General features: G+C 50.5%; 1 pseudogene; it reads right to left on the bottom strand.

Annotated features, from left to right (window-relative positions):
• Positions 1–9,856: 9,856 nt before the first annotated feature.
• On the bottom strand, positions 9,857–11,134 carry LOC123065095 (xyloglucan endotransglucosylase/hydrolase protein 2-like; annotated as a pseudogene).
• Between the last annotated feature and the right edge of the window lie 1,247 nt (positions 11,135–12,381).

Here is a 12,381-nt window from a genome sequence, read left to right as displayed (position 1 = left end):
TGAACATCCCCGCGCACCTGCTTCGCGTGCACGCCGCGGCCGCCGCTAGCCTGTCACCATCCACTTCCTCGGTCAGGAGCGGCAGGGGAATGTTCAGTTGGTGCGTTGCCGGGAGTTCACCAACTTCCCTCGCATGCACATGAGCTGTTTGAGGAAATGCCAAAAAATAGATAAAGGAGGAGGCAGAAGGTTGATGCTAACGTGTGGTCCCATCTGTAATAACGGTTGTCGGTGTCAAAACCGGCGGATCTCGGGTAGGGGGTCCCGAACTATGCGTCTAGGCGGATGGTAACAGAAGACGAGGGACACGATGTTTTACCCAGGTTCGGGCCCTCTTGATGGAGGTAAAACCCTACGTCCTGCTTGATTAATATTGATGATGTGTGTTACAAGAGTGAATCTACCACGAGATCAAGGAGGCTAAACCCTAGAAGCTAGCCTATGGTATGATGTTGTTCGTCCTATGGACTAAAGCCATCCGGTTTATATAGACACCGGAGAGGGCTAGGGTTACACAGAGTCAGTTACAATGGTAGGAAATCTACATATCCGTATCGCCAAGCTTGCCTTCCACGCCAAGGAAAGTCCCATCCGGACACGGGACGAAGTCTTCAATCTTCTATCTTCATAGTCTTGGAGTCCGGCCGATGATGATAGTTCGGCTATCCAGACACCCCCTAGTCCGGAACTCCCTCAGTAGCCCCTGAACCAGGCTTCAATGACGACGAGTCCGACACGCATGTTGTCTTCGGCATTGCAAGGCGGGTTCTTCCTCCGAATAATTTATAGAAGATTGTGAACACCAGGATAGTGTCCGGCTCTGCAAAATAAATTCCACATACCACCGTAGAGAGAATAATATTACACAAGTTCAATCTGCTGACGTATACTGTGGCGTGACGTCACACCATTACCAAGCCTTTACTTGAATTGTTTTTATTGTTCCACCTCCGCGTGTTTAGCGAGGCGGTTTCCTTGGCATGTCTTGTCGAAGCAGAGATCGTGTTCCCCTTATTCCGGGATTCCCATCAATACGGACGTGGGTAACCCAACCGCGCCATTGATTGTGACGCTTGGGAGATAAGCGAGTTTTATCAGGCCGGTGGGGACACATGTTTTTGTCTGCCCATATAAGGGGATAAAGATCCAACCCTTTTACCTGCGCCTTCTTCCTCCTTGGCTTATCCATCTCCGCGAACTCGAGCTCCAGCGCCCAAGTCCGCACTTCTCACCTCAACCTTCTTCAACTATGTCCGGAGCGGGAGGCAAGTGGATGGCCTCCTCCGTCACGGAGGGGCAGATCCATAAGCTGCGCGACGCCGGATATTTGTCCAGCGACATCGCGCATCGGCTCCCCGACGAGGGAGAGCTCATCCCCACCCCCAGGCCCCATGAGAGGGTAGTATTTCTTCCCCATTTCCTCTGTGGACTGGGCTTCCCACTTCATCCCTTTGTCCGGGGGCTCATGTTCTACTACGGCCTAGATTTCCATGATCTGGCCCCGAATTTCATCCTCAACATCTCGGCGTTTATCGTCGTGTGCGAGGCCTTCCTCTGCATCTAGCCCCACTTCGGCTTGTGGCTCAAGACCTTCAGTGTCAAGCCGAAGGTTGTGAAGGGAAGCCAAGCGGAGTGCGGAGGCGCCATGGTGGGCAGGATGTCCCACGTTACGTGGCTGGAGGGCACTTTCGTGGAAACCATTAAGGGGTGGCAATCGGGCTGGTTCTACATCACCGAGCCGTGTGACCCTGATTGGGCAGCGGCCCCTGAATTCAGATCCGGCATCCCTACATGGCTCACCTCCTGGAAAGAGAGTGGCCGGATCTGGGGGGATTCGGAGGAGCTGACCGGACTCCAAGCTTGTATCCAGAAGCTGGTGGACAAGAAGCTCAAGCTTGTCAACGTAGTCCAGGTCATGCTCATCCGCCGGATTCTCCCGTACCAACGACGGGGCTTCAACATGTGGGAATTCGATCCGGTGCAGCACCAGACCCTGAGCGGGCTCTTCGACACTACGTACGAAGATGTCTGGAAGGTGCTGTTCAAGGGCGCCGAGGCTCCCGCATCCGCTACCGAAGATCGCGGATTCCGCTCGCAGCGTCTAGCTGACGAGGTAAGTGATTTTGCCACTCGTTTTCCATAGTTTGACTCTATGCGGGATCTAAACTCCATTTACCTTTGACAGGACTGGCTGGCGAAGGCCGAACGGACTATCTGTCCGGCCCCATTGGCAGAGGACCCAGCGGACGCCCGCCTAACGGGGCTGCTAGCTCCGGCACCCCACGTGGTGCCGGAGAAGAAGGCCAAGAAGAAGGCCACGGGGACTCGGAAGAGTTCGCGTTTTCAGGTGCTATCGGATGATGAATCCGAGGCCGACTCCTCCCACCAAGGCGAGGAGGAGAAGAAAGCCTCTCCCCCAGCGGGGGGAGGGAAGAAAAGGAAGGCCTCCCCAACAAGGGAGGCCGAAGGGTCCAAGAAGGGAAAAACTCTTCCCCCGGACTGCTCCACCAACGCTAGTGACGACGACGAGGACTGGCCTCCAAGGGCCAAGCCCCTGGCGAGATTGTAAGTATCCGGACCCCCGAATAACTTCAAGGTTTTTTTCTTTTCGCCACATAATGTCTTTCTAATGCCGCATACAACCCTGCAGTCCGCCCAAGGACGATCTTCCCGCTTCGTCAAGCGGGTCCTTAGGTGCGTCGGATATGGATTCTCTTCCGACTGCCTCCACCCCCCGTGATGCGGACGACACCGAGGTGGGATCCCAGGACAGGACCCACTAGGAGGGGGAGGCCCTGGAGGTGTCGCAGGACAACCTCCCGGACTTTGCACCGGACTCGGCCCCGGAACCCACAGTGGCTCCGGAGTCCGGCGGGCGACCCCTTCGTAAGAAGGGCAAGACCGTGACGCCGGCTGCCTCCGTCCAACCGGAGGCGCCGGACAATTTGCTGGAGGCGCTTAATGGCGCCTCCATTGAAGAAGAACACCGCACTGTTATGAGTGCGGTGATTCAGAAGGTTCAGCTCGCCAAGAGCAGGCTGACCGAAGCCTGCAACAGCCTCTTAACAGGCTTTGAGGTAAGAATTTCAATATATGTAAAAAGGTACCGCATAGACAGTAGCCCCTGATGCTCGGTTCGGTGTTCGGAAAGAAAAGCCGGACTGAGGATCTTAAAAAGATATACGCATGAGTCATAAAAAATATGTCAATATGGGATTGCATGCTGCGCTGCTGACCTCTGCCGCACTGACTGCGGAGGTCAATAATTTGAAGGAAAGCCTCGAGCGGTCCGAGAACGAGCTCGGCCGTGCCAAGAAGCAGCTCAAGGACAAGGAAGGTGAGTAACACCTTATTCAAATTGTACCTTACAGAAAAGGATTTTGGTTGCAAAAAGAATGACAAGGATAACGTGGGTATTGCAGAGGCCACTAACAAGGTGGCGACCCTGAATGAGGCGGTGGCCGCGGCCGAACGAAATGCGGCCGCGGAGCGCACCGAGCGAGAGAAGCAGGAGGCGCGGGTGGCGTAGGTACAACAAGAGCTCCCGGATCTCGTGAAAAAACATGAGAGCCTGGAGCGTGACTCGAAGACTCGAGAGTCTGAGCTTGCAACGGCTCTTGAGGGTGCCAAAGCGCTAAGACCGAAGCCTACAAGGCACTCCAAGAGATTGAGGCGGTGAAGAAAATAGCAGCGGGTAAGGCATTTTTCATGCAAAGTAAGCATGTGAGTGTTAATTACCTGTTGCTTACCCGAATTCGGAGCTCTCCAGGAGCGTTCGCAGATCTTCCTCGCAGTGTGTCCGATGCTGCCGCATTCTACCGGGCCGAGGAGGGGAGCTCGACGGAGAAGGTATTCTGGTCTCAGTATGCTGAGGCCGGACATCCGGTGCCCCTTAGCGACCAGCTGAAGCAGCTGGTCGAGCTCCACAAGGCGGCCGAACAGGCCATGAAGGGCCTCATAGTTCGGCTGTGGCCTAAGGAGGCCATGCCTGGGAGCTACTTCGGCCTGGTGCGGCGGCTGGTGGATGCATGCCCGTGGGTTGAAGTCATCAAGCACTCCGCCTGTATTGAGGGTGCCCGTCGGGCCTTTGCCCGCGCAAAGGTGCACTGGGGCAAGATGGATGCCCAGAAGCTTGTGACGGACCCGCCACCAGAGGGCAAGGAGCATCGCACGCCCGAGATGTATTATAAGAGTGTGCTGAAGGGCGCCCGCACTATTGCGGGGGAGTGCTCCAAAGATGTAATTTTTTAGTAGACTCGCATTTTGTTATCCTGTGCGCTGAAAACTTAGTTCATATGCACTAAGCAACGCTTATTAATTTAAAATATTACCTTCTGTGCGGCTGTTTATCAAATCTGAGAGATGGCAAGTCGTCGGCTTCAGCCCCCATGCCACGAGTGCTGGGGTGTTCGGGATAAACTTGAGCACTCTTGTTCCCATTTTTGGGTCCATCTAGGGAGGCGCTCAACACAGCGAACAAGGCAACCGGACTTATAATGCTTGAACACTCTCACTTAGCCATAGAATTCTATAATTTTAAATTTCGGCAAAGCCCTTAGTCTTCGGAAGGCCGAATTTGGGGCGCTATCCATGCCTGGGCCGGACAGGATCCGGCTCCTCGCTCTAAGCGGCATAAGTCTTTAAGGACTCGCCAAAAACCTCTCGAACAGCGACCGGCTCTCGCCTCATCATGACGGTCAGTTTTACCTTTCTCCACTGAGGCGTTAACCCAGCTTAACTGGGGCGCAATCGCAGTGGTTCTCCCAGTGCTACCTTAGCCGATATAACGGAACGTAAGGTACCAAAACATGGGAGCCGGGCAAACCCAACTATTGACCCAAGACATGATTCGGAGCCGATGCATATAGTGCTATAAGTTCGGGGTGCCGCACTTGTGAAAGCGTTCGGACTTATCACACCATGGTGCGGGAAACATAAGCCCCTGGTGTATTTTAGCCGTACCAAAGTGTACGGATGCAACATGCCGTAAATGAACATATGTAGAAAAAGGAAATGCAATTATAAGCAAGAAGGTGCTGCATTGTTTATTCAAGAAAGACTACTGTAAGTGCAGAACGATACAAATGGTGCGATAAACAAGGAATGGGACTGTTAAACATGTCCCCCTCCAGGGGTAGGCTGCTGAATGGTGCGTAAAACAGATTTAATGCTCATAATGGAGATCACCTGGATATTCGGTGTAGCCTTTATCCTTCCCTGGCTGTTGCATCGTGAGTTCGGCAGTTCTGCTGCCGGACAGGGCCTCTGACGAACGGAGTCCTGTGGGTAAAAAAAGGAAAAAGGAAAAGAAAAAGAAAAAGAACAACAGACTTGAGAGCCCCTGGTGTGGTTGAGCCGTAGTCTGGGCCTATCGTGGTCGTGCCCCTCTCCCCATGCCCATGGTATCTTCAGAGCGTAATGGTGTACGCGAGGGACCTGTCTTGTCGTTTTACAGGGGCTGGGGTTGGGGCCGCACTGCTACACGTGCTCGGAACGTGCCAGATGGTCTTGTTGAATGTTACTCCGGGCGCGCTTAGCTGTGTCCGGCCACTTAACAGCCGGACTCGAGAATTGCCTTAAGAGGCTGCATTGCACTTCTGCCGTGAGAGCCGCTGTATGTTCCTCCGTGCGGAGAGAACGTTTAGTGTTTCCGTTGACCGTGATGACTCCTCGAGGGCCTGGCATCTTGAGGTTGAGGTATGCGTAGTGCGGCACCGCGTTGAACTTTACGAACACGATACGTCCAAGTAGGGCGTGATAGCCACTGCAGAACGGGACTATGTCGAAGATTAACTCCTCGATTCGGAAGTTATCCGGCGATCCGAAGACCACTTCCAGTGTAATTGAGCCTGTACAATTGGCTTCTACACCTGGTATGACGCCTTTAAAGGTCGTCTTGGTTGGTTTAATCCTTGAGGGGTCTATGCCCATTTTGTGCACTGTATCCTGATAAAGCAGGTTCAGGCTACTGCCGCCGTCCATTAGGACTCTGGTGAGGTGAAACCTGTCGACGATTGGGTATAAAACCAATGCGGTGAATCCGTCATGGCGGATGCTGGTGGGGTGGTCCCTTCGGTCAAAAGTGATCGGGCAGGAGGACCATGGATTGAACTTCGGGGCAACTGGCTCCATCGCGTATACATCCCTTAGCGCACGCTTCCGCTCCCTTTTGGGCATGTGCGTTGCGTATATCATGTTCACCGTCCGCACCTGTGGGGGGAAGCCCTTCTGTCCTCTGTTGTTCGGCGGTCGGGTCTCTTCCTCGTCATCGCTATGCAGCCCCTTGTCATTGTTTTCGGCAATTAACTTGCCTGCCTGCTTGAACACCCAACAATCCCTATTGGTGTGGTTAGCTGGCTTTTCGGGGGTGCCGTGTATCTGGCACAAGCAGTCGAGTATTCGGTCCAAATTGAACGGACCCGGAGTAGTTCTTTTGAATGGCTTTTTCCGCTGACCGAGTTTAGAGCCTATGAATCCGGCATTGACTGCCGTATCCTCACTATTGTCGCCGTTGGTGTGGCGTTTGTTTTTGTTACGACGCGGCCTGCCATTTCGGTCCTTGAAATCCAGACTGCCAGAATTTTTGCTGAGGTTGTTGCTGCGTGCTAGCCAGCTGTCCTCACCCGCGCAGAAGCGGGTCATGAGTGATGTGAGGGCTGCCATGGATTTCGGCTTTTCCTGTCCCAGGTGCCGGGCAAGCCACTCGTCGCGGATATTATGCTTGAAGGCCGCGAGGGCCTCCGCATCCGGACAGTCGACGATTTGTTTTTTCTTGGTTAAGAACCGTGTCCAGAATTGTCTGGCCGATTCGTCTGGCTGCTAAATTATGTGGCTTAGGTTATCGGCGTCTGGTGGTCGCACATACGTGCCTTGGAAGTTATCGAAGAATGCGGCTTCCAAGTCTTCCCAACTCCCAATTGACTTGCTGGCAAGCTGTTAAGCCAATGCCGTGCTGGTCCTTTAAGCTTGAGGGGGAGGTATTTGATGGCGTGGAGATCGTCACCGCGGGCCATGTAGATGTGAAGGAGATAGTCTTCGATCCAAACCGCGGGGTCTGTTGTGCCATCGTAGGATTCAATATTGACGGGTTTAAACCCTTCGGGGATTTGATGATCCATTACTTCATCTGTGAAGCATAGTGGGTGTGCGGCGCCTCTATACTGGGCGATATCACGACGGAGCTCAAGCGAGCTTGGTCTATTTTGTTCGGCCCGGCCGGACTTACTGTGTCCGGCGCGACAGTTATCGTCACGTATCGTGGGGCGCCCACGCGATCCATAGATCGATTTTGATTGTCTTGCCTTATCCTCCAATATATCTCGCAAGTCCGGAGCGTTCCCCTGTGGCCGTGTGCTTTTCGAGCGATGCCGGGGTACGGGTCTAGTAAAGGGCTTGGAGGCCTCTCTGTCGCGACCACGGGGTGGTCGGTCAGCCGTATTGTCTCCTGGTGATGCGGGTTCATACGCCTCCTCCTCTAATTGGGGGAGCATCTTGCGTTTAGGGTAGCTTTTGGAGGGGTGTTCGAGCTCATGCTCTTCGGCCGCGAGGACTTCAGTCCATCTGTCGGCTAGCAGATCTTGATCAGCTCTAAGCTGTTGCTGCTTTTTCTTGAGGCTGTTTGCCGTGGCCATAAGCGTGCGTTTAAAACGCTCTTGTTCGACGGGATCCTCAGGCACGATGAATTCGTCATCGTCGAGGCTCGCTTCGTCTCCGGAGGGAGGCATATAATCCTCTACCTCTTCTTCTGCCGCTCTCTTGTGAGGGCTGGCCTCTCCGTCCTCCTGCGCTGCATCTTGCTGGAGTGGGTTGTCTTCGGCACTGTCCGGTGTATTGTTATCTCCGATGCCGGAGTCTTTATTCTTGCTGTGGCGAGATTTAGAGTGGCGCCGCTGACGACGGCGCTTGGGCTGCTTTTTGGAGGGGTCATCCTCCTCTGTTCCTTCGTCATTCCCATCTTTTGGGATATCCACCATGTATATGTCATATGATGAGGTGGCTGTCCAGTGCCCAGTAGGCGCTGGTTCTTGGTCGTCTCCAGCATCGTCGTCCATATCGTCGATGTCTTCGGAGTCGTAATCTAGCATGCCGGTTAGATCGTCGACAGCGGCTACCAAGTGGATGGTGGGTGGGCTTTGAATTTCTTTGTCGTCCGCATCCCAACCGTCCTGACCGCAGTCCGGCCAGGGCTCTCCTGATAACGAGAGATACTTTAGCGAACTCAAGATATCGCCAAAAGGTGAGTGTTGAAAGGTGTCCGCTGCGGTGAACTCCACGATCGACGCCCAATCGGATTCAATCGGGGAGGGCACGGGAGGTTCGGAGTCCGGCGAGGAGTCCGGCACCTCGGAGTCATGAGCTCTATGAGGGACAAGGTCAGTGTTCGGCGCCGTAGAGGTTGCAGCCCCCAAGGCGGTGTCTAGCCATCCATCCTCGATCTGTGCAGCCGGCTCCGAATTGAAGATCGGAGCGGGTTCAAGTGCGGCCTCCAGGGTATTGTCCGGCTGCAGAGCTAAATTATGCTCGCCGTGACAGTGCGGCACGCTCGGCTGTGGCTCGAATCCATCGAGGGTCAAGTCCCCGCGGATGTCAGCCGTGAAGTTCAAACTTCCAAAGCTGACCTGACGGCCAGGGGCATAGCTTTCGATCTGCTCCAGACGGCCAAGCGAATTGGTCCGCAGTGCAAAGCCGCCAAATACGAAGATCTGTCCGGGGAGGAAGGTCTCACCCTGGACTGCGTCGTTGATGGTGATCGAAGAATCCATCGAGCCTATCGGTGACGACACAGAGGAACTCTCAATGAAAGCACCAATGTCGGTGTCAAAACCGGCGGATCTCGGGTAGGGGGTCCCGAACTGTGCGTCTAGGCGGATGGTAACAGGAGACGAGGGACACGATGTTTTACCCAGGTTCGGGCCCTCTTGATGGAGGTAAAACCCCACGTCCTGCTTGATTAATATTGATGATGTGTGTTACAAGAGTGGATCTACCACGAGATCAAGGAGGCTAAACCCTAGAAGCTAGCCTATGGTATGATTGTTGTTCGTCCTATGGACTAAAGCCATCCGGTTTATATAGACACCGGAGAGGGCTAGGGTTACACAGAGTCAGTTACAATGGTAGGAAATCTACATATCCGTATCGCCAAGCTTGCCTTCCACGCCAAGGAAAGTCCCATCCAGACACGGGACGAAGTCTTCAATCTTCTATCTTCATAGTGTTGGAGTCCGGCCGATGATGATAGTTTGGCTATCCGGACACCCCCTAGTCCGGAACTCCCTCAACGGTCAACTTAGCGGTCAAAATAAACGGCTTCGACTTTTCTGTCACGTCAGCCTTTACAGGTGGGGTCTGCTTGTTATGAACGTGTTTAAATCGTCTAAAACGGTCATCAAATGTTGTTGGTAGTTTTTTGCAACAAGATTAGCTAAAATCGGTAGTTTTTTTGTTGATGTTTTAAAAATGGTAGTCCAGTGCGACACCAACTTCAAATATGGTAAATACAGTGCAGAATCAAGGGGTTGTGTACTAATAATATATACAATCCGATGAATCTTCATCATAAACCACCTGAAGTCCAGTCGTCAGCAAGCCCCAATTGTCAATGAACTAGTGACACATTTCGCTCAGTAGAGTTAATGAACTACTGACCCTTATATGGATCCTTTGTTGAAAATAATATAAAATTGATTCTTATTTAGCTATATAATAGAGAGTTGATGGATTCATTCTATCTAATATCTAGAACTTTGTACAGTTTGGGAAGAGGTTTGGGAGAATCTAGGTTGAAGTAGACTCTTCTCGGCTGAGTATCTAGATATTAGATAAATTTGTTTACGACCACACAAAAAGCTACAAGTTAGTTGTAGCTGCACTCTACCGGCAGATGGTAGTTGAACCTTGCCTTATCGTCACAGTAGTTGTAGGTCATGTACTTGCTCTTGATGTTTTTGTATGCTGCCTTCTGCGCGGGCGTTAGGTCCCGAAACTTGTTCCACCACAGGTTGGGTGAGCCACACGGTGCACCTCCGGTGGCAGGGCAGGCGTCGACATTGAACCTCTGGAACGCGGAGGTAAACGGCGCACGGTTCCAGTCGACTTTGATCTTGCCGTTGTCGGTCGCCCAGGGAGAGCCATCCCAAATGCTCGCCCGGATTCTCATCGGCCTCGTCAGGAACTGGTAGGCCGGCGTGCGGCCCGCTAGGTTCTTGAGCACCCGGATGGGTGTTTCGTCGACGAGCATCGTACGATCGAGGTGCACGTGATATATATGCTGAGTAGGAACAAAAATAATAGGGACCTGATCGATGACTTACACTAGCTGGTGTTGGTTCCAGAGTATCTTGTAGTCATGGACAGCTGCTGCTGGGTCGAACCAGAGGTAGAACTTCTGCTCTCTGTAGCCCTGGCCGTTGAGGAAGATGTTGGTCTGGAGAGCCACTGGCTTGCCATCGACATTGCCCAAGAACTCGAAATCCACCTCGTCGTGGTCACCATAATCGGGTTCTGTCGTGAGCTTGAGTACAAGAATGTATATTTATCTTACTTCTGCTTTTCATCAAATCGAAGGAAATGGCTGAGCATATAAGATGTATCAACACATACATAGAAGGCCGTTACAACTCCGGCAGTATACCCGGCGGGTAACTTGATCCTCATGTGGAATAACCCTGAACCATACATCATCTTGGATCTAAATCCAGCTCCTACACCCGACGGAGAGGCAAAGAAACAAACATTTAGTCAAATTTAATCAATTAGAGTGCACTTAAATCACATGATTAGCATAATCTCCTGATCATCCATGCTTAGGAGAAAGTGTGTGAAGTACTCCCTCCAATTCAAAAAAGTGCCACAACTTTAAATTAAGGTTAGTTCAACTTAAGTTCAAAGCTGCGACATTTGTTATGGATCGGAGGAAGTATCATATATGATGAAAAAAGTAATGATGATATGTACCAGAGTTTCTATCCATGGTGAGCGAAACTTGTGTCCCCTGATTGGCTAGGTGATAACCATCAGCACCCCATACCGGCACGAAGTTCTCATTGAACACCGTCGCTGGCGCTCCTAGGCTAAGTACGTTGGAGAGGAAGAGGACGAGGAGGAGAGCCCATGGCTGCAAACTAGAAGTCATTGCTAACTGGATTGGCAAGAGATCTATGTGTGCATCTTGTTTAACCAAGTTCTGAGCTCAGTTTGACACTGCTTCAACATATTAGACCACGACTCTTATATAGACTAGGTCCATTGAAAATTTCATCGAGTAAAAATAGCTGTAAATAAATATATTTTTAAAACATGCAAGTTATTGAAAATTAGAAGAATTAATTGCGAATCATTAGAAAGTAATGTATATATTTACTAAAAGATACGGTCTTGTACAAATCTTTAGAAGTCTTTTGTTATTTTTGGCATATTATCATTAAATATTGAATATTAATTAAATTAAATCTTTATAACTCTTATGTTATTTATTGTTTTGCCGCCTATTATTTTAAATTTCATCACATCCCTCCCCATTGCTTTTGTATGAAGTTGGAACAAAGTTAATTATTCTTATTTTTTTGAGAAATGCTTATCTTTACTACTTATCTTAGTAATGGTGTCTTTCAATGGAAATTACCATTTCAGTCTTAGCTTGAAATATCTCAAATTTGAAGAATTCAGTCTTCCCTTTTGTGATAACACCTACTATCTCCATTCAGGAAAAGTAGTAGGAAAACTCTGGTAGTTATATACTACTCCCTTCATAGATGTTTATTAGATCAGTTGGTCATTCCAGCGAGACCAAGGGCGCATGATTAATAAGCGCGCTCGATTTTTTTTGTCGCAATATTTCACCAGATCTCTCGATTTAAATTCCGATTCGATTTTATCCCCACGTAACTTAGCTTCATCTCCTGGTTTAAGTGTTGATCCCATCTCCAGCCAATCGTGCATGTTGACTTTATCTCCCAAATTAATTACGTCGGGGAGGGTAAACAGATAAGTACTAGCACACAATCTAGGCTGCCACCAACCCAATAAACTCAAAAGGAGGGAGTATTGTCTATAGTGACATTCTCATAAGTATAATGGAGTTGAACATTAAAATCATGATTACAAGTTTCATGATTATCATTACTCTTTATACCATACATGTCATCACCATAATCATCATAGATAGCAACTTTGTTGTCATAATTAATTGAAACCTCTTCTAAAATAGTGGAATTATTATTACCCAGAGTTGACACTCTTCCAAACCCACTTTTATCATTGTAATCATCTTGACTAGGAGGCATGCAATCATCATAATAAATATTCTCATCAAAACTTGGGGGACTAAAAATACCATGTTCGCCAAACATAGCATCCCTAAGCATATGGCTTTGCATATCG

This window comes from Triticum aestivum, chromosome 3B (genome assembly GCF_018294505.1).
Source record: "Triticum aestivum cultivar Chinese Spring chromosome 3B, IWGSC CS RefSeq v2.1, whole genome shotgun sequence".
In the NCBI taxonomy this organism is placed as follows: Eukaryota; Viridiplantae; Streptophyta; class Magnoliopsida; order Poales; family Poaceae; genus Triticum; species Triticum aestivum.
The sequence above is the reverse complement of the archived record's forward strand: the minus strand, read 5'-3'. Positions and strand labels throughout refer to the sequence as shown.